The 26143-nt window shown below is 40.3% G+C and overlaps 1 pseudogene; it reads right to left on the bottom strand.

The window, feature by feature from the left end:
• Positions 1-389: 389 nt before the first annotated feature.
• LOC127967930 (ubiquitin-like modifier-activating enzyme ATG7) lies at positions 390-25189 on the bottom strand (annotated as a pseudogene).
• Positions 25190-26143: the final 954 nt, after the last annotated feature.

Raw genomic sequence — 26143 nt, 5'->3', positions numbered from 1 at the left:
ACACACTCTTGATCTGCAACACTCGTTCAACAGTGTATTTCCATAATAATTACGTACATTCTTAAAATGACAAATACATGCATCAGATACTGCACAGGAGCTCATAACTGACCTGATGCGAGACAAAGAGAGGTACACTTTCCATTTAGATCGATAAAACAGGGCCCTATGTGTGTGTGTGTGTGTGTGTGTGTGTGTGTGTGGTGATGGGGGGGGTGGGCTTTGCTGCTGGATTTAGTCACAAATCCTGAGGATATAACTGTGATTCAAATAGCAGCCAGTCAAAGTGTCAGAAATAGTAAAAGAGGAACATACTGAGTATCAAGCTCTCCATAAGCTATGTTTGGTGTATTCCTAATGCGTCCTGTGTGTTAAATACAGAACACGCTTCAGTGCATGAAATGCAAACTAGATTGCACACCAGAAGAAGCTGATATTTCGGGATACTCAAACAGAAGCATCCCATCACCAGTGCCACAAAGTCTGACAGACATGAGAGACTGACAGCCGGATAACACACCGGAGCCAGGAATCAGGTCAGCATCGAGATCAGGAAACCTAATGAAAGTGTCAGGTGAGGTCCACACACATATACACACCTCCAGACACAGCTCAGGAAGAAACAACACCCCTGGCTTCCTAAAACACCAGTGGGAATGGGATTTATATCACAAATAAAAAGAGTCTCCTTTAAAGTTCAGGACTTATTTCTGACTCAAGTTTCTTAGTTGAGATCACGAGTTGGAGCTCTCAATCTTTAATTCTCCAAGTCCATTAGACAGAATAATTTAACTGTAAAATGTAAAAAAAAAAATCATTTTTTTTCCCAATTCATTTTTTTAAAATATCAAAATAAATATCATATCGTGGACTTCATATCGTAATATAATAATTTTGTGAGATTCTGATATTGTTACATTGCTAATATGTATAGATTTAAAACAGTGTGAGATTTGAAAGAGAACTCAATTCAGTCCAGTTTTGTGAGCGCACACACAGAAAGCACCTCAGGACACGAGCACTGAATTCACTTCTCTTTTGTGACTTTTTAGCACATGAACTGATAAATATACACAACAAAAGCTGCCAAATTGTCTGTTTTAGAGAGTATTCACATAAAAACACTTGGTTATGTCTTAAGTGAGTGTAAATAGTTGAGAGAATATTGGATGCAGATGGGTTTATTCGGTTTCAAAGCGAAAGTAGCCTAATTTAGTTGCTGTTGTCTTTATCATTAATGTAACTCAAACACCACAAAACAAAGAGAAAACTGCTCTAGAATAAACCACTTTATGGAAATAATCAAAGTTTAATCTCTATAAAAAACATATCTGCTTGAAAGAATGAAGAATGTTGTATGCAGGTTGTTATAAAACATTATATTCACATATAACCATTAATCTTTCCTTGAAAACAAAACCATGTTCTTTCTTTATGAGAAGGGGTTTTATTTGATTTTAAGATAAATGAAGGCGTGTTATGTATCACAGCCGTTTAATCTACATCTATAGTGCATGTTCAAACCTTAGTATCATTATTATTATTATTATTATTATTATTATTATTTATTAACTTGGAAGAGGGTAAGTTTCATGGGAAAAGCAACAGTATGAACAAAAGCTAAGAAAGTCATGTTGTTGTTTTTTTTTTTTGTCAAAATTATGTTCCAAACATAGATGTTTTCAATGGCTTCCATCAACAGACACACACAAAAAAAGCTTCACAGTCCCAAACTACGTCCTGAATCAACATTACATTCGGTAACATTTAGCAGTTTTGATTTATATGCTGTTTAATGTTTAATATTCACATTATTTTACATATGCATCTGCTTATGATCGCTTGATTCTGCATTTTCTTCAACCTTATTTTTTGCTCTTTCAGAAGATGAATAATAGCACATAATACTTGGGAAGACTAATGGCTCGCTTATAATGAACTCACCTCTGTTTAAACTAAGATGGAGGAAATATTTCAACATCTAAAAAAATATTAATCAAAGAATTTGCCATTAATGTGGTTTCTGAATCCAAGGCATCCTCGGGTGAAGCTGGACACTGAAAACCCCTGCGGTGTCGTAGCTCTTATCATACGAGGGTGCTGTCCTGTGTCTGAAGGCTTTTATCCTCACAACAGCTTAATGCATCTGAAGAGAGGATGCCAGCACTATCTAGGACACTGAGTGCCTGTCTCTAAAGTCTTCCTTCAATGGTACACATGGATGAAAGCTTTCTATACCCTCTCATCCGACTGGAAATACATAAAAACCAACATCCACTCCAGATATGACATTACAGCACAATTGCTTTTCCCCCGGTTTCATTTTTAGAGTGATTTAAATATAGGGCTGGAAATGAAGCTACTGTAAGATGAAGTGTGACACTAGTGCTTCACTAGTGTCACCAAAATGAAACTATTTTCGAAATGTTTTGGACAGTTGCCTCATATGCTATTGGTCAGCCCTTCCCAAAATCACGCTGTGTGTTGAGTGTTGCTGATCCATAAAGCAGATCAATGTTATGAAAGCACCACAGACTCTAGTATTTCTAGAAATATTTCTAGAAGAAGCGAGCATATGACAGCTAGGATTAGGATAAGGACAGGCAGTCATTGTTAGAACCCATAAAAAAGTCACCGCCCAATTACGTAACACTCTTCAGTTCAGAGTCCTGTCTCTGGTGGACTACTAAACAAAACATCACTAACAGCTTTGAGTAAAGACAAATCACGCATAGCAAACATTAATTTCTCAGTCTGTAAAAATATTTGATTTCGGTGATGGATCAACTCAGTAGGAGACTGTAGGTTATTTCCAGCACATGGTGTCATTGAATCGAGCTCACTTTAGCATGCGACTGATTGGTTTCCGCTACACATTTGATTTACTAATATAACACGTGTATTGAGGAAAACCTAATTTGAGTAATGAAAGTGCTTGATTAAAACTCACACATCGTTACAGAGGGAGCAGCCAAGACGAGGCCCAGGTGTGTTGGAGAACGAACCAGAGTCAAGCTTATAACAGGGTAACAACAAAATAAAGCATTGCCTACAGTGTCTACAGCCTCACTATAGGAGTTCCCACGCCTTTTCATCAATCAATGAACCTTGACCGATAAATACTCTGAAACCTTTGAATTAAAAGAGTTGGATGTACTTAAATTGATCATATGTGTACAAGTGCAAAATAAATGTCGGCAACTTTTAGAAGATGGCTGATATATTTACAGATATATTCACTCAGTTTACCTATTTATATTAAATTTTTTTCAGATCAGATAATTATGTTTTATTCACGGAAGAACTGAGTTCAGTTACACCCAATGAAGTGAGGTCATTTCCACATTACTGGACTGGATCATTACATGCCTATATTACAAGACAGACACAACGAAAGATGAGTAAGGAAAGAAACGAAAGCTCACTTTTATCATAGAGATGGTTATATTTGCATTAATAAGAAATAAAATGCTTTTTCCCAATTTTGACTGAACATTAAATTGCACCTAAAAATTATGTGTATGGCAAAACTATTTATAAACCAATAATTTGATTTCAATAATAAATTAAAATAGTTCTGTGGTAAAAAATACAAGTTGCAATATCAATCACAGTTTTGGTTGCAAATGGCTGTGTTGTAATGCAATAATTATATCTCATTTACTGTTTATTAAAATGAATGTTAAAAATATGTAAATGGTTATGCTATAAAAACATAAAAAAGAGCAAATACTCGTGACTCCCAAGAAATGAGTAATTTTCCACCAGAGCTATAGAGATGACCAGAGCGCTTCGGGCTTGAAGCAGCAGCTTGATGATGTTTCCTGAGGCGCACCTGCTCCAGCAGTCACTACAGATGAGTTATCAGAGATGTGAGATCAACAGAGCGAGAAGACTACAACAAAGCAGGGCTCTTGACTCTTAAAGAAGTAACTTAACAGTCTTAAGAACACAGCACTCACGGTGCAAGACGATTAAAGCATAAGATATGTTCAAAATGTTCGAAATATGCCAGGTGGAACCGTGTGAATGTGCTTTGTGTGGATTTCCCCTAATGCTCTATTGTAGCTCAGACAGACTGACTGAGACCTCGGTGCAGCAAGAATTGGAAATACAACTTAGTGTCCTGCAGTAAAAGGCCATTAGCTAGTAGTCTTCGCACTCAGGGAGTCATAGGTGGACAGTCTTAACAAACAGACTCTTCTACTTCAAAGCAGGACTCTAAAAATACTACAGAACTAGAAATAATAATAACAAATCGCTGTAGCTAATTCAGATTTTTAAGAATGGGGATCCCAATTTTTTTTTATTCAAACAAAACAGCTAAAAAAAAAAATACATTACAAGTGATCCACGCAATTCTGTTCCATCAATTAACATCTTCAGATCAAGCATCGTTTACAAGCCTAGACAGTCCAGAACAGCTCTAAACAAATGTGTGGCTGGATAACAAACGTGCAAGTTACATCTTAATGCTGGATGTGTTTCATCTTCTGTCTGCTCCAGATGTTCACTGATGGACTGGATTACTGTGGATTATTGTAAAGTTTATATCAGACTCTCATTCTGACGGCACCCATTCACTGCAGAGCATCCATTGATGAGACACTGATGCAATGCTGCATTTCTCCAGATTTGGAAGGCCTAAGGGTAAGCACATTTTCAGCTCGTGTTCATTTTTGTGTGAACTATTCCTTTAACTGTGATGACTTGACATTTTGCATTTGATGTTTACTGTAGACCTCTGTTCTGGGTTTACACACTTTAACTAAACAATAGCACAAGCTGTGGAAAACACATGCTTCAGCTCTACTTGGTGTGGAGGAAGACGAGGAGCTAGAGGAAGCAGACAAGGGGACTCTTCAGACTGTGAATCTTTGGGTTTCTTAAGGCTGTGTCTCATTACAACAAACGTGTCAAACCCAGAGCAGCATTAACTATCAACTGCAGAGAGAGACAGCCATAATTAACTCTCTAAAAAGGTTCACGGTCTCAATATCACTGAAGGTAAACCAAAAGCTTTACACAAAACTATTCCAAAATGTTGTTATTTTCCAAGTTCAAACTGGATTTTATTTTGAATTCGCTGTCAGACTTTGGGGCCTAGCAGCTATACTATTATTATTAATAACAGTTATTTTTATAATTCAGTGGCATATTGCTTCCACTTTTCTATTCAAATGTAGGTAATTGACAACATATCCAATAGATAGTCTATATTTTTGAATCAAGTGAAATCTCTACCTTATGTCAGGTCTTATTTTATTTTTTATTAAAGAAAATTAAACACCTGTCAGAATGTTTATATTTTGCATTGAAGCACACGTATTTAGGTTTCAATTAAGCAAACTTAAAGTCAAAATTCCAATGCAATTTTTTCTGCAACTGGTAGGTTTGTTGGACTGCATTTTTTTGCACATACTATATTTAATATGCAATTACACACAGACTAAGTCATATCAATATGATACATTTTTTTTTAAATTTATATATATATTTATTTATTCATTAATAATAAAAATAATAAACATACATATGTGCCTATTTTAGAATGATATGCATAAAATACAAAAAAAAAAACTCGTATTATGTCATGCAGGGGTTATTTGTAGTTAAAGGTTCTTAAATCAGATATGTGGCACAAACTCTGTGTAGCAATTACCAAAAACTGTGAATATAACCTACAATAAAAAGTCAGGCAGCCATGTGAGCAGAAAATAAATGAATACAGGATACAGAAAGACTGGAGGGAGGATGCTACCTTTCTCTGGCTTGCAGCGATGACTGTCAGAAGCCAGCGACTCTAACATTGTGTTCAGAGATAAGCTTCTCCAGCTGTTCCACATCCTGCTGAGCTTGAGCCATCGTCAGCTCAGAAAAGTTAACCGGGTGGCCTGGCATTGGGATGCTCATGTTGTAGCCCTTTACAGTCTGAAAGGAATGAATAATATAATCACAACAGATAACAAGACAAAACATTGTGTTTAAAACTAAGTAAAAATTATTTTGAACACTGATTCCTGCATAAATTCCTGTCAGTGTTTGCACTCACTATCAATGAAATTGAAATGTGGTTCATCCAATTATCTAACAAGTCACATGTCAGGCCTTTTACAGATTTCTGCATTTCAGAAGGTTTGAAAATAAACAGTTGTGTATATATTCAAAGCTCTAAAGGTTTACCCCATGCTTCCTGTTTACATTACATTCCTGGACACATACTGTATACAATATAAACAACTGAGGTCCTAAAACTGAGCCCTGTGGGACTCCACAAAAACTGTACATATACTAGGGGTGGGGGGGTGACTCTATTAACAGTCTAACCAGCTTTGATCGTCACTGTCAGTGCATGAAAATCATGTTATGCATTACATCAAAGGCTGCACTGATATCAAGCAAGACAAATTAAGTATGGTGTTTATTGTTCACATCCCGTGTTTTGTACCATAAATCAGAATGGAAAAATGTAAGTATCTGAAGTAGATTATTATCAACCAGGTATTCATGTAACCAAGCAAAGTCAGCCCAAAGTTACTAGTAACCTATTTAAGTCAGTCAAATCTATGACTGAGATGAAAAGGATAAATCTAATTTAATTTAAAATGCATGTGCCCGAGTGACCGTCTAAACTCAGTGATGTCTACATGGCCTTTCAGTCTTCCACGTAAAAGACAAACTGCTGACACTCCCTGCCTCTGGATAAACCAATGTCAGTCTGATCTGTAAACCCTGGATGAGCTCAAAAACACCTAATTCCCACAGTTCAAACAATATAGTAACAGACAGCTAATGCTGACATGATGTTTTGTGTGTATAGCCAGAGGAGAACTGCCTGCAGTGTAGCCTAGTTTCTCTCAAGATCTTTCTTTTTCCTGTATTCAAATATACTTTAGTTCTTTGCCTGCAAAACAGAGGTGACTATTACAAAGAACAACATCATATTTTGATACTATTACTGACGGACTAAAAACAAATAAGATAAAGAAAAACATTCTGGCACATTCCAAATGTTTGAAAGTGGGCAATATGACTAAAATCTTACACCATGAAATTAGTTCTTTTTTTATTCATAGTGATTCATTAAGTAAAGCAGTTTTAAACTATGTGTATAAAAAGAGTGCCGTACTAATAAACCTGACTTCTGTATTTAAACATTTCAGAAAAAAAAACTTTTATATCCCTTATCAACATTTTTTTTAAAAGGTCTTTAAATATGAAGTGGTGTGACCATCAAGTAAAAATACAATATTTTTACATTTTCAAAACAAATTCATTTTTAAATTATGAAAATGACAAAAGTATATTAAAACCCTTTACGTGCAAACATCGCTGACGGGCCAAGTTTATTATTGTTTCACTTTCACAGCACATTAAACATCACTGTCTTACTTCATCTGGACAAACTGTGCATCAATGGAAAGTTTAAAGACTCAAGCTTCGATATTTGACCAATATTTTGATAAAACATTGTTGCAGTGACAGATATTTAGTGATTTATGTCAGGAGTGCAAAATAATAAATCCGTATTATGCCACATTTTGAATAGAAATTCACAACTCACTCATATTCAGTCACGTCAGCAGCGGTTTATTTGTGTTCACATAGACTCACTGAACAGCGTCAATAAGGATTTTTAGACCAAAGATGCATATCTGCGGAGATATATGGATATATTTACTGATGTTTACTTCATATTTCTTCAGACAGATCCGTCATTTCTATTCATTTTCCACGGATTTACACGATCAGATGATAAACAGCCTCTCCCAGCGATCTGTGTGTGCGTGCAGTAGTCACAGCTCGTGCGGTGTGTGACTCAGACTCTGATTGGGTCTTTCAAACGTCAGTCTTAGAGTTTCATATCTGGACACCGCCCCATCGTGTCACATGCTTCCTGCACACTTCCTGGTAGTTATCTGGCCAAAACAACACTGAAACACCTCTGTACACACAAAATATCCGAATAATAAACCCGCGATTACGATAGTAAAGCTTGGTATGAGAATTTCTTGAGATCTAGGGCGTTTTTATAAAAAAAATCGAAAATGTACATCGGAAATGCTAACTTGTGCAGCGATGAAAAAGGCTACAAATAACATATTTTTACAACAGTAAACGACCAAATTCCACCCCTGATCGCTAAAGGAAGTTATTATAAACACTCGATCAGGGTTTAAAGTGAGTTTTGAGTAAAAGTGTATTAATAATTTCATAAATTGTCAGATGTAGCTTGATGCTAACGTTAGCACCAATGCTACTAATAGCAGGTGCTTTTCTTCTTCATAATGCATTTTTGTCTCAATAATTCACGTAAGGTCGTAAGAAAATGTTTTGTTGTATTTTTATAGTAAGACTTTTGATAAATAAGGGCTAAATGCAAAGAGAGACTGAAGTGAGATCGCTGCTTTGTGTCTTTGTAAAGCCTGAAAAACCACAATCAAGGCTAATAAAGGTGGAATAAAAACAAAAGAATAATGATAAAAGAATAATGCAGATAATGTGTCATACCTGGCGGAGGTGTGAAAGACTCGTTTGGTGAGAACAATACAATCATGATTCGGGCAGTTTTCACAGCCAAACACACATATAAAACACACATCAGTGTTTACATGTGAGATCTTACAGAGATGACAAGGGCCATAAATCAATCTGATTAGCCTTCTCTAAAAACACACATGACATGGCCTTAGAAAATATTTCATAAAATTCACAGTTTTACAGATTCGATTATGAAATTTTTTATGAAGTTTTGGAAGACTTGTGGCCTTAGCTACACTGTGTTTTCAAACTCATTTCCTACATCAACATTTTTTAAAATACATTTAAAACATATGTTTTTGATATTTTTATTTTTATGTTTGAGCTTATATATCTCTATTATCATAACAGTCTGAGTGATTCTGATTCCTGAACAGCAAACTTTAAAGTGTCAGCTTTGTGAGCAAAGGTTGATTATGTATCTAGTCAGAAAGAATCATGAGCAGAAACCTTTTTATTTTGGGTATGTAATTTCGGTCTCCATGCCAAAAAAGGGGGGTTACTAGTAAGGGGTTAATGTCTGTTTGAATAACAAATGTATATGTTTGTGATCTATTTTACTGATCAAGAAGCATTTTGACTTTAAGGGTGTTTAAAGGCGCTTCTTTTGCTGTTATATAGATTTCATGGCAAGTGTTTAAAAAAAAAAAAGGCTTCCTTCATGTTGAGTTTGATGTTGAATGTTATTTTAAAACAAAACTGCTTCAATAATGCTTTTTGAGAAATATATATTTCAAATATATCTCAAGCTTCTAATAAAAAGGAGTCACTGCCTACTCCAGACACTCATGTCTCCTAACGTTGTCTTTGACTGCCGTATCCGAAGGAACGCTTCATCAGAAACTGAATTTAACCTGACACAGTGAGATGAAGCTTCAATGTTAAGCTCAAGAAAGAGGGAAGAAACACACAAAAAGCGTGGAGCTCTGAGATGCGCATCAAAGCTGAGAAAGGAGCACTGGAAACCTGACCACATCTACTGATCCAGCATCTACTCAGCAACAGAAGACACGATATCAGCTCTGCGAGGTGAGCAGTGAATCAGACATCATCTGAGAGAGAGTCGTAATTGCTGTGTGGATATCCGGCCCGTCTAATTGGGCCGACACAATCAGGGGTTCTGTGAAGGTTAAACGTGTGGCATAATTAGCCAAACGGGGGAGCAGATCTATACAGGATGAGCAGATGAATTAATGATGACCACAGTCACACAGCAGACAGACAGTTTCATCACAACGGCGGACAGATGGGCAGCTGTCAACACTGACAGGTGTACTGAAACATGCCTCAATAAGACCCCTCCGTTCTCACACACACACACACACACACGAGCGTCCGGCTCAGCTGATCAGATGCTGCGCGTCTTACATAACCATATCACTCCCGCTCTTGTTTTAGCGCCTCCGTTCTTTCTTTGCACTCTGAAAAATAACATTTGGAGCAAATGAAGAAATTGGCAAGCAAGAGACTTTTATAATGAGGCCCTTCTGAGGTGTGAACAGATAATAACTTGACCAACAAGAGTGTAATGTGAGGATTTCTGCCTTCATTTCAGCGTTTAGACAGAAACTAAAGCTACAGTGACGAACACTGACCCATCAACCTGCCTTAGAAATAAAATCGAAGCTATGGTTATCTGTGACATCTAATCACTAAACAATGAATTTGGCTTTTGTGCACAGAAATCCATCTGTAGTGGCACTTTCAATTCATGAAACACACACATATTTGCCTTCTGCTCTAACACTGCACTCCTCTGGTAATATTGTAAATGACATATATTCTGTTTTTTTTTTATGATTATGACATTGGTGGGTCAATTTGAACTCATTTGAATAAATCTCTTTTAGAGTTCCATGTCTGTTTAAATTTATCCTCCTTAAGATTTATGTGAAAATATGAAACTGTTACATGAACTGCTATTTATCAACTAGTCAACAAATCATTGATTGCAAATGCAAATATTTAGGTGCATCTTTAATTGAGCAGAAAGCTTATTAATAACTGCCACACTCAAGTCCATTTCAAGTATTTTCCCATTCATTTAGATTCAGACATGATCAGATGTCATTCTCATTCAGAATATCATTTATGCATTTAGTAAACTGTGACTGTTCAGCCTAAATGTGACCCTGGAGCACAAAACCAGTCATAAGGGTCCATTTGAGATGTACACATCATCTGAAAGATGTGTAAATGATCTCTCCAGTGATGTGTGGTTTGCTAGAATCAAACAATATCTGTCTGAGATACAACTATTATAAATCTGGAATCTGAGAGAGCAAAAAAATCTAAATATTAAGAAAACATCTTTAAAATTGTTCAGATGAAATTCTTAGCAATGCATATTACTAATCAAAAATTAAGTTTTCATATATCTACGGTAGGAAATTGACAAAATATCTCCATGGGACATGATCTTTGCTTAATATCCTAATGATGTTTGGCATAAAAGAGAAATCATTTTGACCTGTACAGTGTATTGTTGTGTATTGCTACAAATACACCTGTGCTCCTGATGACTGTTTCTGTGCTGCAGGGACACAGATCGTGTTTAGAATTCTGCATATGCAGTTCAAGTGAGTATTAATGCATTTTGATGGACAATTATTTTATTGTTATAATAATAGTATTTGTACAAAATTGTTTTCATTTGCTGTCCAGTGTAAAATATGGATCCTGTAGAAAAACCTGTTGGGAAAAAACAAAACAAAAAACCCAGATTTCTAAATCAACGGTGAAAACTCAATATATTAAAAACTCTTTGTAATAATCTCAAATCAACTAAAGAAGTAACAGTCACAATAATGCATCAGGAAAGCGCTGTCTGCTGGAATGACATTAGTTGAAGCTGGCAGCATGATGAATCATGGGAAGTGAAGGGGATTTGATAGTGAAATCAACACCTGCCAACAGTGTTCCCACACAGAGTCCTGAATATGAAAGTCTGAGTCACATGGGTCTGATGTTACCACCTCACACAGCTTACAGCACACGGACAACATGTACAAAACACATCTGAGAAAAAGACTCTCCAAACGAAGAAATGGGGGAGATGGCTAGTTTTAAACAGTAAGAACTAGCGATGGAACTAGTAAATTGGTGATTTGTGAAGATGACTGGTTGGTTTATCTACATTTCTGTAGCATCTATTTTACTTGTAATTTTTAAGTGAATGCTATGTTACCTGCAGCTGTGGTTTAGTATGCAGAGATAAATAAGTGAACAGTGTAGTGCTTTAACACACTGATCTGCGGTGTGTTTCCTGCACAATCACCTAACATGTTACTTAACAGCATAATTAGAAATGTCATAACTGTCTCCTGATGTCTCACTGTCAGCTCAACTAACAAAAGCACAACAAGTGCAGTCTGATCCAAGTGACTCACTTCAAATTAAAAGCTCTAAAAGACTCACTAACCAGTTTCAATCTCATCATCTGTTGGATTCGCGTTCAGGACTCCCCACCCAAAGTTCCTTGTTTGTTTTTTTTCACCTTTATTAGTCAAGCAAGTCAATTAATAAAAGTTTTCTTTCATCCAGAAGGGAGTTCACTGATCTACTGCAGTGAAAACAAAACAAACGTGAATCTGCTTCTGGTCCTCACACCCTGATCAGTGATGCATGAGAGGATCTCTCAGCAGATCAATATAAATGAGCCGCATTTATTCATGCATCATTAGTCTAATAAATACACAGATCGGTCTGTGGGGTGCGAGGGAGGGATGGTTTTGCTTTCTGTAACTGTGCCAATAATTATACACAGTTCACAACATTTCTGTCTGTTGTAACTAGTTGTTCAACCGACCCCAAACAGCACCTGCCTAGAGCTTCTCACGCTTTATAGACAAAGGTTTGTGCTATTTGACAGGTAAACGTCATTTTATTTAAAGGGGATGTTTGTGTACATTTTCTAAGCAGTTATTCATCAAATGATGCTTAATTAATGGAGATCACCATCAGTGTTGTGGGTAGCACAATACAAGTAACACACGTTATTTAATCAGAGTACTTTGTTAAAGTAACTAGTTAAGTAACCCATTACTTTTTGAAGGGGTCATATGTTGCTGCTAAAAAGGACATTATTTTGTGTATTTGGTGTAATGCAATGGGTTTATGCGGTTTAAGGTAAAAAAAAAAAAAAACTTCTTTTCCACATAATGTACATTATTGTTGCTTCTCTATGCTCATTATGAAACGCCTTGATTTTTACAAAGCTCATCGATCTGAAAAGCGAGGTGTGCTCTGATTGGTCAGCGATCCAGTGCGCTGTGATTGGCCGAATAACTCAAGCGTGTGACAGAAATGTGTCTATATTAAAAGCAAACAAGCAAACCCTGTCAAGATTTTAAAAAGTAACACAAAACTAACATAACACATTACATCCCATAAAAATTAACTTTTTAGTGAGTAATGCAACATTGTAATGCACTACTTTTACAAATAACTTTCCCCAACACTGATCACTATCGCCAGGCAGATATCCAGAGGCCTAGTATAGTCAAGCACAGTTAATACATTCCCAGTAAAGAGCACCAGTTTGTGTAATTTCTCTGAAACCAGTAAACCGATGTGAAAACAAAGCAAAGATGGCATTCATGAAAATGTTCACCCTCGACTCCTATTTAAACAAACACAGCTCAGAGCTCTGTATGTTCAAGCTGTCCCTGACTCTAAAACTTTCTCTTCACACCTCTGTTGAAACCTGGACCACTACAGTTCTGAATGAGTTATGCTTCTATATTACAGTTTACTGCTGCGTTCATCACTACTTTTATCACTTAAAATAATACTGATAATGCTAGTAATTCATTGAATATTAGAATATCACAGATATAGTAATATATTTCTGTTGTAATTCTTTCACTTGGATAAAACACTGAAATATTGCTATTCTGCTATAAAAGGGTCACGGTTCTTTGGGTGTGTTCTCATGTAAGCCACAATTCTCATGAATCATGCATAAAAACACTCTAATGCTCACAATTAACTGCATTTTCAAGTGACACCACTATCATTTTGAGATGGAAGCATCTGCGACTTATAATTACTCTTTGGCTTACGACTATTTCAAAAAGCAATTATGCCAAAGGCAAGTAAGCACTTGAATGACATAAAGCAAGCCAAGAAATCCATACCGAAGGCAAGGAAAGCTTTTTTGACACCTGTCAGATGTGATAACTGTCGATAATCACATGTAAATCAAAGCAGATGGTTCTTACCATTAGTGTTCTTCAGCTCCCAGCAACAGACACCTCGTCGACACGACCTGATCCAGATCCAGAGACGGACCAGAGTCGACAGAAGACTCAGCGAGCCTTGAGGAAATCAACTAAATGTGTCACATATGACTGAGAAAACCATTTCAGAGAGTATAAACTGAGGCCAGATGTTTACTACCTTTTAGGGTCCATTCATTCACTGAGATTGACACTGCGAGGTTCAACCCACACTCTTTGGACACACTGCATAAACAAATTGCTACACATAAACAGCATACAGTTAAACAATTGTAAAGAAACATTTGAAGTTCAGACTTTTTTACTGGAGGAAGTGTTATTCTGGATTATAGACTCTGTGTGTTTGAGTTAAAATCATCTTAATGTTGGATGTGTTTCATCTTTTGTCTTCTCCAGATGTTCACTGATGGACAGGAGAGTTGTGGATTATTGTGATGTTTTTATCAGCTGTATGGACTCTCATTCTGACGGCACCCATTCACTGCAGAGCATCCATTGATGAGACACTGCTGCAGTGCTACATTTCTCCAGATCTCATGAAGAAACAAACTCATCCTGATCTCTGAGAGTGAGGACATTTTCAGCTTTCATTTTTGGGTGAACTATGACTTGCAGTCAAATGATCATAAACTAGACAAGGTTTTTTTTTTTTTTTGGTATTAAAAATTAGTAGTTGATCAAACCATATTGACTATCTGGTTTTGTATACAAGAAAACATTGAGTGAATGGTGCCCAGAGATGGATGCATCATCACTCATATACGTGACTGTGTTGGTTAATTCTGGTGAGATGATGCAGGATTGCACATTGTGAGATCACTGGATTGTTTAATGCAAGTGAATATCACAGTTCAGAAGGGCAAACCTCACTGAAGTGTGAAGACATCCACGTTAGTGCATCTGAAGGAGAAGGGCCACACCAGTCAAGGACAGCGGCGTAAAGACAGGGTGAATGGACGGTTTAAGAAAGCGAAGAAAGAGGCCATCTGTGTGAGAATGGAACGACCAAATTTGAATCAATTGTTCTTATGAGGTTCCTACAGCGTTGTCCTTTCATACCCGGCGGTTTCAGCCTAATTCACACAGCAATTCACACCATCAGTACAGCAACTCCCACAGAGATTCACAGGTCTGATGTGCAATGAGGGTGAATGTCAGGGAATCTCCACCCTCAGTTCACAGCCGAGGAGCGAATGAAGGATCTGAGCAGAGAAACATGTCCCAGCTCAGGAAGAATAAACCATTCTAGACCTTCTTTGAAATCAACAACTGAAAATCCACACAGACTGAACTTACTGCACAGTACAAAGAAAATCAACAGATCTAACAGAAACCATAAACAGACGGATTACATCATAAACTTTAGTCTCCTGAATTTTTTTTCTCCAATCATAATGCTATTTAAAGGCAGGATTCGCTCTGAATGAATTGCGGCCACTGAAAGTGTGATTTATCTGGATGTATGTCCATGCTGGATTCCCGCTGGATTTGCTTTACGTGCTGGATATTATTGTTGTCATGATCCTGCCCTCGTGTCCTTGATTTTTTCCTAGTCTTGAGGCAGGATCATGGCAGACCCGTGTTTTGTGTTCAAGCACATGGCCTTGTCTTTGGGCCATGTGCTTGTGTTGTCGTTCCCTTGCCCCGCCCCCCTTGTTAACCTAGTCGTGTCTTGATTGTCCCATCTGTGCCACCTGTCGTGTCTTGATTGTTCCCCCTATTTAGATCTCCTAGTGTGCTCTGTCTTGCGTCGGTTCATTGTCATTGTGATTGTACCTGTGATTGTGATTGTTCCTTAAGAAGTGTTTGTATTACCGTGAGTGTTTGTTTATAGTTAGTATTTAGAGTCCTTGTTTATCTTGTCAGTCCAGTCCTGTTTTAGTTATTTAGTCTTTACCTTGCTCCGTGTTTTCCCCCTCGTGGGTTTTTGTTTCCCCTTTTTGTAATAAACCCTTTGTTTGAGAATCCCTGTCTGCACCTGAGTTCCTCCCTTGCCAAGATCCTGACAGAATGAACCGACCACAATGGAACTCAGCAGACAGGAGGCAATGCTGGATGCCCGTGCCAGCAGCGTTGAGAGCTGGCGTGCCCGTGCCAGCAGCGTCGAGAGCTGGCGTGCCCGTGCCAGCCGCGTCGAGAGCTGGCGTGCCCGTGCCAGCCGCGTCGAGAGCTGGCGTGCCCGTGCCAGCCGCGTCGAGAGCTGGCGTGCCCGTGCCAGCCGCGTCGAGAGCTGGCGTGCCCGTGCCAGCCGCGTCGAGAGCTGGCGTGCCCGTGCCAGCCGCGTCGAGAGCTGGCGTGCCCGTGCCAGCCGCGTCGAGAGCTGGCGTGCCCGTGCCAGCCGCGTCGAGAGCTGGCGTGCCCGTGCCAGCAGCGTCGAGAGCTGGCGTGCCCGTGCCAGCAGCGTCGAGAGCTGGCGTGCCCGTGCCAGCAGCGTCGAGAGCTGGCGTGCCCGTGCCAGCAGCGTCGAGAGCTGGCGTGCCCGAGCCAGCAGCGTCGAGATCTGGCGTGCCCGAGCCAGCAGCGTCGAGAGCTGGCGTGCCCGAGCCAGCAGCGGTGGGCGTGCCCGAGCCAGCAGCGGTGGGCGTGCCCGAGCCAGCAGCGGTGGGCGTGCCCGAGCCAGCAGCGGTGGGCGTGCCCGAGCCAGCAGCGGTGGGCGTGCCCGAGCCAGCAGCGGTGAGCGTGCCCGAGCCAGCAGCGAGGAGCGCTGGCGTGCCCGAGCCGGCAAAGAAGAGAGCCGTATTCAAGTCTGCAGTCGTGAGAGCGGAGGAGAGAGCCGCGGCCGACTCTGCAGCAAAGACTCTTGTACAGTCTGTCTCATCTCGTAAGGAGATGCCAATTGTCCTGGCTGCTAAAGCCTTTTCTGATTATTTGTCCCGTCTTGTCCAAATTTTAGAAATCCCCGTCAGTCCTGTCTTGTCCCCTGACCCTGTTCCCAGAAGTCCCAAGTGTCCAGCCGTTGTCTCCCCGTGTCCTGTTGATGTGGCCCCGTGTCCTGTTGATGTGGCCCCGTGTCCTGTTGATGTGGCCCGGTGTCCTGTTGATGTGGCCCCGTGTCCCGTTGATGTGGCCCCGTGTCCCGTTGATGTGGCCCCGTGTCCCGTTGATGTGGCCCCGTGTCCTGTGGTCCCCCCGTGTCCAGTAGATGTTGTCCCCCCGTGTCCTGTAGATGTTGTCCCCCCTTGTCCAGCTGTCGTCTCCCCGCGTCCCGTGAGTGTTGCCCCGCGTCCAGTGAGTGTTGCCCCGCGTCCAGTGAATATTGCCCCGTGTCCCGTAGATGTCCCGTGTCCTGTTGTCTCCCCGTGTCCAGTAGATGTTGTTCCCCCTTGTCCAGCTGTCGTCTCCCCGCGTCCCGTAAGTGTTGCCCCGCGTCCCGTGTCTGCTCCTGTCATGTCCTCTGCCAGCTGTCCCGAGACCCCTCCCCGCCCCTCACCACCCAGACCTGCCCGTACCCCCCGTCGTCAGCCTTCGTCCTGTCCTCCTAAAATCCCTACCCCTCCCACCCACCCTGGCCTGTCCCCCATGAACTTTGTGCTCCCGCCTCCTCCCCTTCCCTGTTTGTTTTTTTTGATTTGCCACCCTAACCCTGCCATTGTGTATTCATGTTTGCCGTTGTTATTATTTGTCATGTATTGTTGGTTTGTGTCGGTATCCCAGTCTGTCATGTCAGTCATGTCCCGTGTTTGATGTTCCCTTGAGGAGCGTCTGGAAGCCGCTCCTTAAGGGAGGGGTTCTGTCATGATCCTGCCCTCGTGTCCTTGATTTTTTCCTAGTCTTGAGGCAGGATCATGGCAGACCCGTGTTTTGTGTTCAAGCACATGGCCTTGTCTTTGGGCCATGTGCTTGTGTTGTCGTTCCCTTGCCCCGCCCCCCTTGTTAACCTAGTCGTGTCTTGATTGTCCCATCTGTGCCACCTGTCGTGTCTTGATTGTTCCCCCTATTTAGATCTCCTAGTGTGCTCTGTCTTGCGTCGGTTCATTGTCATTGTGATTGTACCTGTGATTGTGATTGTTCCTTAAGAAGTGTTTGTATTACCGTGAGTGTTTGTTTATAGTTAGTATTTAGAGTCCTTGTTTATCTTGTCAGTCCAGTCCTGTTTTAGTTATTTAGTCTTTACCTTGCTCCGTGTTTTCCCCCTCGTGGGTTTTTGTTTCCCCTTTTTGTAATAAACCCTTTGTTTGAGAATCCCTGTCTGCACCTGAGTTCCTCCCTTGCCAAGATCCTGACAATTGTTGCAATTTATCTGATCATCATCAGCTGATTTACTTCTGCCATGATTACTGGTGTACATTAACCTCCACTAATACTGGAACCCTTGGAAAATATGAGCAAAGGTGGCCGTGAAAATAAATCTGCATTTTTTATCCTTTTGATCTTTCATTCAAAAAATACACAAAATTCTAACCTATCATTGAAAGAAAACAATTGAAAGGGGGGAGAAAAATTCAAGATGAAATAAATGTTTTTTCTCAAATGCATGCTGGCCACAATTACTGGCAACCCTAGAAATTATATCTGTGAAGTATATTCCCATTCATATTTAAATTTTATTTTTAGCATCGGGGTGACTAGAGCATGAAATTGTCCAGCCATGACTTCCACGTGATTATAAATATGAGGAACATTAATGCAAAATTCCCTTAACCATGTATCACAAGGAGTAAAACCAAAGAATATAGTTATTATGAGCAAAACAAGATTGTTAGGCTTGACAAAATAGAAAGTATCTGTAAGAAAAGAGCTAAAGCATTGAACATTTCCATTTCCATATTCTGGATAATTAGCAGGATGAAACCGACGGTTCATTATGAGCTACAAAACTGAAACCTGTGGACTCTGTATTAACATTTAAATGGTGTTTCCTGAAGCCAGTTAAAAGCCCAGCCTTTATGCAGCTGTTCTGAAGCACTCAGGCGAAGATGATGAATTACCTGCAGACACCGTGAGGTCTGGCAGCTTGACACCAAAGATGATGCTGGGCCGAATCGAGCAGCTCCCTTGTAGAGCCCTGTCTCTGAAGCACAGAACCTCCAGCACATCCAGCTGTGAAGCCCTGGCATTCACACACACACACACACACACACACACACACACATGGTCTCTGAGTGACCTTACACTCACCATTACAAAGAGACGACGGCTGGAAGAGTCAGCACAGATGGAGTACTATGACATTTAACAATGAAAGCTGCAAAATGCAGCAGTATTTACAAAATCTTCCACCTGCAACGCATTTCCTAAAAATACACCACATTTTGATGTTTATTTGGACACGTAAGATTTTTACCTGTTCTGTAACAAAGTCTCATAGGCTCATCAAAGCTGCATTTATATGATCAAAATACAGAAAAAACACTGATATTGTGAAATAATGCAGTTTAAAATAATGTTTTACTATACTTAAAAATGTAACTGATGAATTTTCAGCATCATTCCTCCAGTCTTCAGTGTCACATAATCTTCAGAAATCTGAATAATACGATGATTTAATGCTCGAGAAACATTTCTGATTATTATCAATGTTGAACACAGTTGTGCTGCACAATATGTTTGTAAAACCATGACACTTTTTCAGCATTCTTTAATGAATAAAAAGCTAAAAAGAACAACATTTATTAAAAATGGAAATCTTTTCGGACAATATAAGTGTTACATTCATGGACTTTGAGTTTCCTTATTTGGTCATTTTTCTGTTCTTGTTTGGTTAATTGATTAATCCCCACCTGGGTACCCCTGTTTAGTTCCTCCTTGTCCGTGATTATTGTATCTTATTGTATAGTTATGTTGGATGTGACCCTATTCTCCCGCAATAATTAAAAGAACCCAGTCTATTTAGCGGCGTTTTTCTTTCTTTTTGTTTTTTGTTTTCCCCCCTCTCGGAATGGCAATCCCAGCAGTCCAACTCCTGTGCCTGGAGCAACTGGATCGCTGGAGGACCAAACCAGTGACTTTCTCAATCTGGCATGCCTTACCCACTTCCCCGACCGCTCGCTCTGTAGCGGTGTAAGGCACACCTGCCAGTGAACGGTCTCAGAGGGGATTTCGCCGCTTTTGTGGAGTGGGTGCTGGAGAAAAATGGATCTTCGTTCACCATCTGCACCGCTGAAGAGTATATATCCAGCCCCACTCCAGAACCAGAGACCAGCCAGCCAGCCGCCATCCCGCTGCACTGAGCAAAAGCTAGAGCCCACCGCAGCCGCAGAGCCTGAGCCAATCACTGTTGGGGAGAAAGGACTTGCGATCGCGACTAACCAGGTGTGTGAGCCGGCAACACCGTGCACCTTGTGATTATTGGTGGAGATTGAGGGTGAGCTGCAATTGGTTTCTGTAAATTATATGGAGGTTTTAATGGACCTTTTTTAAATGGACCTTATAGACTGGTTCTGTGAAGTTTTACCCGAATCCCTTGTGTCTCCACTGGTTTCGCATAGCCCTGAATTTTCTATTTCTCCACTGGTTCAGTCCAGCACTGATCCTCCTTTATTCCCTCCCAGCCCCCCTGTCCCGCCTCTTCCAAGACCAGTCTGTTCCTCTGCTCCACTCCCGCTGGTTCAGTCCAGCCCCGTATCTCCTGTTTCTCCGTTGGTTCCATCCAGCCCTGATTCCCCTGTGTTTCCTCCCGGCCTCCCTCTCTCATCTCCTCCTAGACCAGCCAGTTCCTCGACCTCACCTCATCCCGCAGCTCACCCTCAGTCAGCGCCATCTGGGCGCGATGGTTTGCTGCGGGACTTCCAGTCTCCAGCTCCGCCTTGGCATGTGAATTCCTTGTCTCCGCCTCCAGCCTCCGAGCCCTGGACTCCACCTCTGTCCTTCGACCCTGCGGCTCTGCCTTGGCACCCTGCTCCCTCGTCTTCACAGTGGCCTGTCATCCCACCAGCTCCACTGGGCTCCATAGTCCCTCCGGCTCCACCTTGGTCAGTCGTCGACCATCCGCTGCCTCGGGACTCGTCATTCCATCCCTCTTGCTCTGTCAGGCTCTTCCTTCCCTCCGGCTCCACCTCCGTCCTCAGTTGCTTCCCCGCCTCCACCTCGGTCGCTGATGCCTTCAGCGGACCTCCGGACCCTCTGCATCACCCTGACTCTGTGGCTGCTCTACTCCATCTTGGGCTCCTCACCCACTGGCGCAGTCTCCGTCAGTCAGCCCCCTGGTGTCACCGGCTCCTCCTCCACCATGGCTCCTCCCGCCATTGACTCCACTGTGGTCATCCTGGCTGGTCTCTGGAGCACCATCCTGCTCCGGGCTCCTCCCTCCATCCACTCCACCCGGGCTCCAAGCTCCTTGCCCCCTCTTTGCCTGCCCCATGCCCGCCTCCAGAAGCCCCACCCTCCCTCAGCTGGTATTCCTCTTTTAGTGCGAGGATGCACCATTCCGGCAGGGGGTGAACAGTTACAGTCATGGACTTTGAGTTTCCTTATTTGGTCATTTTCCTGTTCTTGTTTGGTTAATTGATTAATCCCCACCTGTCTCCATTCACCTGATTTCTTCCCTTGTGCTTAAATACCTTGAGGAAGCACTCAGAACACATGTAGCTTGTGTGTGGATCAGAACACATAACCTTCTGCAGTTTATTCACTGTTTAATCCTCTTACAGTAACCAGCATCAACAGCTCTTCCTCATCTCATCAGAGACATGAGATGCAGCTCTAAACACTCTCTGGCTGTCGGTGCTTATATAATGATTTTTGCGTCTCTGTCAAACACTTTTAAATGCTTCCACACTGTTTGCTGAATTAGTGCACATCTCTATTTGATTGTTCCACATCACTGTTCGGTACAATTGACTCATTCAGTTGCCGAACATTCGGTTTATACCTGTTGGAAATGACCTTCTTTAGATCTGGGAAGAAGGAGTTCAAGTCTTTTAGAGAAGCGACTTCAATACTTTCTTCTGTGTACTTGAGCAGAAAATGTGGGACTGCCGTCGTTCCACTTGAGACACAAAGATAATCATATGCCGATTGCAAGCTTAATATCTGTGAAACAGTTCAAATCAATCAAAGTAATCAGTCCACCTCATTAACTCTTGAAACACAATGCAATGATAATAAAGCTGGAAAATATTTAGGCAAGAGCTGAAGTGTACTCTCTAACATATAGTGGCTCCAAAATCTGTTGTAAATCTTCACTTACTAATGGCATACTGTATCTTAGATATAAAGAGAAAAGGTTGTCAGATACACTTTAGTGCCACTGTTTATGGCACGTCACTCATGTATGACATTATTATGCATTTAGCAGACGCTTTTATCCAGAGCGACTTACAGTAAATTCAGGCTATCAATTTTTACCTATTATATGTTCCCAGGGAATCGAACCCCCAATCTTACAATGCTCTACCAATTGAGCGACATGAACACTATGCATTATGCAACAACATTATGCATTCAAATAATTAACATTGAATTACAAAATCTAATCAGCACATGCTAAGTAGGCTAATAGCTCATTATCCTCCACAGGAAACATCCTGGTCAGGAGTGGCTCCCCTTCGCACCTGTTTTGCAGAGAAGCTGTGCTCCAGCCAGATCCCCTTCAGAACGCAAAGGGCAGGGAAATTATATTTTTTCAGATCCTGGATAAACAAAAAGACCAGTCAGAAACAAACGGCTGAAAGGACGTACATTCATAAGGGCATTTTCTAATATGCTGGCATACAAACCATAAATGTCAAGAGGATGAATGTGTTTAGGATGGAGGAGTCTTCCAGCGCAGCACCTGACTGAATAACGCTCCAGATCTGTGAAGAAGACAACATCACCAGTATCAGTTATAAGGACATGACCAGAAATTATTCCTGATACAGTTTATGCAAATGCAATAGTGTAAACATTACGCATTTCTCAATGTGAAACACATTCTGGGACAAAATCACTAATCACTTGTAGCACTTTTGTGTACAATATTTAAGCTTTGCCTTCTCTTCCGGGTCAGTTGTGAGCGCGCCCAATAACAAGATAACACGTCAGCAGCTTTGTACATCAGCAGTCGCGCTCACAACAGACCCGGAAGAGAAGACGATGCTGAATAAAGTAGTTTTTGTTATTTTTGGACCAAAATGTATTTTCGATGCTTCAACAAATTCTAACTGACCCTCAGATGTCACATGGACTTCTTTGATGATGTTTTTATTACCTTTCTATTAAGGTTTATTTCGGTTATTATTCCTAACCAACTACCGACACTCGTTAACCGACAAGATTATTTTAAATTAGAATTGAATTAAATCAGAAAGGATAAGTGTCTGTGATCTGTTAAAAATACTAACATGTGTTTCCCGGGGATTCGTTTTACATGAGCAAAAAGCAGCAAACAGCAGAACATGAGGATTCACGTCTTCAAATCACACCACACACATGCAGGGCTTCTGAGGGAGGAGAAAAACATAATAAATCTAAGCTATATATAGCCAATAAATTAATCTATACGAGAAATATGTTTTTACTCGAATAATAAATTACGAAAATTAATAAAAAACTAGTTTTGGTTCATTTTTGTGCTGCGTGAAAGGAAACAGATGGCAGAAAGCTGCATCCCTGCCTTATATGCAAAGGTCTGTGCTGTTTGGCCACAGCAATCTTCATTGTGTTATTACCATTTGCAGAAAGCAGGCAGTCAACGAAATTGTATTAAGAGGAGATTAAGAATGGCAGCGGTAATTTATCAGATGATGGAGAAGGATGCTCAGCATCCAGATACACAGTGAAGGAAAGCACATCATTCATTCGGTGGATCTCTGCAGGCAGCCAGTGCAAATAAATACACTATCCAGAGGCACAATTAATGAAGAGTGATTAAAAGTGCAGCACCTCATTGGCTGCTTTATTCAGGAGAGCTTTCCTGTCTGTGGTTTTGAAGGCTCTTAATGTGTTTGTGTTGTACAGAGCTCCAGAAACTGGACGGCAGCGAGTCGGCGAGTCTCCATCACTGAAACATACTCTAGATTATCATCATTCACTGATACACTGTGTTTTAACAACATAACGTAACCAGTATTGTATATGATTTGATTTGGCAACAACCAGGATATGGATATAACAGCTTAACACATTACAGCTCAGGGTAAAACCACTGTAGAGTATAGCTGCGAGCGGCTTGTTTTATACTGTATGCAACGTGAGAAAAAGAAAAGAAATCTATGTCAATATATAGGTCAGTGACAACTAGGAGTGTCTAAAGCAAAGGAAAATAGTCTTTAAAAACATAGAAATGTACTCTTTGTATTCATTTAGGTGTTTATAAGGTTTCGAAAATTGTTTAAATTAAACTCTCAGGTTCTTCCCTTTTTTTTAAACAAAGCTTTAAAACTTTTTAAAACTTCCCTTTTTTAATGGGATGTACCATGTGCATTAACCAACGTTGACAGATGTTTATATTAATTTAATGTACATGTTAGCTAATGAGGTAAACTAGAGAAAAGAAGAAGAAATGAAACCTTGTTTTACAATAAATGAACCTATATATTGTAGTAAGACTTGATAGTAGGATTCTAGAACAGAATTAATAGAATATCAACTCGGCACAGTTTCTACACAGAATGCACTTGTTCCCTTACACATCAAATGCACTGATCTCCAGTGTCAAGCGTGTGGGCAAGCCAACAGCATCACCTGCGATATGGAAGAAAACATTTGCATTATATTACAGCTTAAAGGAGGATCAAGGCTTCTCTTTCAGCTCTGCAGTTATGAAATGAATCATTGGCATCTAGAACTAAACACTTCTGCATGATGCACCTGTTGTGATGGCATACGCAGACAGAAGAGAAGGGAAAATGCCACACTGGTTGTTAAAGAAGAGGCAGTGAGACACAAAGGATGGCTATGCTAGAACAGCACACGTCTACACTTCTCTTAATATCTCAGCAGCATGTGCATGTGTTGTATGCTTGAATGAACTATTACGTTTGCCAGCATTCACATTCTGGACATTACATTTTGGAAACACTTTAAAATAAAAGCCCCATGAAATATATCAATACAGATGTGAAAAGTGAAAATTTGACACAATTTACAAGTTGTTTGGGAAAATGCCTTAAATGTGTCGAATCAAAAAATGAATGAAGAAATATCTTAAAACCTGAACAACAACATGCAAATTCAATCACAGCACAGTATATTTAAACAAAGACACATAGTAAGACTGAATATACGAGCTAATATTACAAACAAACATACAAATGTGCTTATTTTTGCCTCTAATCATCAACTATAAAGTGAATTTATAATAAGCAATCTGTTCTGACAGAAGCCCAGCACTCAAGATACCACTGATGTCAAATCGTTTTCATTAATAGCTACATTCCCCAAAATCACTGTTATAGTTGTAACCTGTGATGTTTTTTGGACTCTAATGTAAGCGGAAGTCATTTGAGTTTCTTCTGAGCGAGCTGATGTCAGAATCCTGCCTCCATCAGGACCGATGCTGCTGATTCCTTATGACACAGAAAAGAGCAAACCGTGCCCAGCGAGACAATATCAGACACTGCTATTCAATCACCTTTAACATTATAAAGGTGCTATAAATGCAAATATGTTGCCTTGAAGATACATATAACAACAACAATAATAATTATAATGTTTACATTTTTTAAAACAAGATATAGATAATAGTGACAGCTAGCCAAGAGATATTATCATCTTAAACTACTTACACAGTGTGTGTGTGTGTGTGTGTGTGTGTGTAAAATATTTCTTAAACAATTAAAATGTACTCTTCAGATACATTCCTCAAAGCCTGATATATATATATTTTTTTCATATATTTCTTGTTCCATTAGGCTTGTGGAAGTTGATTAGTTTTGAAGTCCTGTAGTTCCCTTCTCTCACTTCAATAAGCTTGGATATCAGAATTATTAAGAAACTAATATTATACTGAGCTGATAAAAACATATAGAGCTCATTACGTCTTGTCAATGTAATTAAAGTGAGAAAAAAAAAGAAAACAAAAAAACCTGCGCTCTTTAGTATTGTGATTTTAGTAACACTGCTTCGGTAGGAGCACCGAGTTTCTGTCGCTGTCATCGCATGCTTGTTTTTAGAAACACTGCAGTAGGAAACACCACAGTGGAAATGTCATTTGTGTCAGTTACTGTCCTGTAAATGACAAACAGAGATTCAGAGCAACAGTAAACACATGACAGAAGCATCACTTACCAGACGAGCGCGTCCTGGTTGAGGTCATGTGACCACGGTCAGCTGGCACGCATGCGCAGTCGGTTGGTTTAGATTCTGTAGCAGAGCTAACGCTTCACTAATTACTTTACAATTGATTTAATAAGAACACAGGTACCGACAGAATGGAAGGCAGTCATGGTTGCGTTTTCGTTGGTGCTTCAACTGGTAAAACTTTATATTTACCATGTTGA

This window comes from Carassius gibelio, chromosome B11, assembly GCF_023724105.1.
Source record: "Carassius gibelio isolate Cgi1373 ecotype wild population from Czech Republic chromosome B11, carGib1.2-hapl.c, whole genome shotgun sequence".
Taxonomy (NCBI): Eukaryota; Metazoa; Chordata; class Actinopteri; order Cypriniformes; family Cyprinidae; genus Carassius; species Carassius gibelio.
Note: the sequence above shows the minus strand (reverse complement) of the source record. Positions and strands in the feature narration are given on the sequence as shown.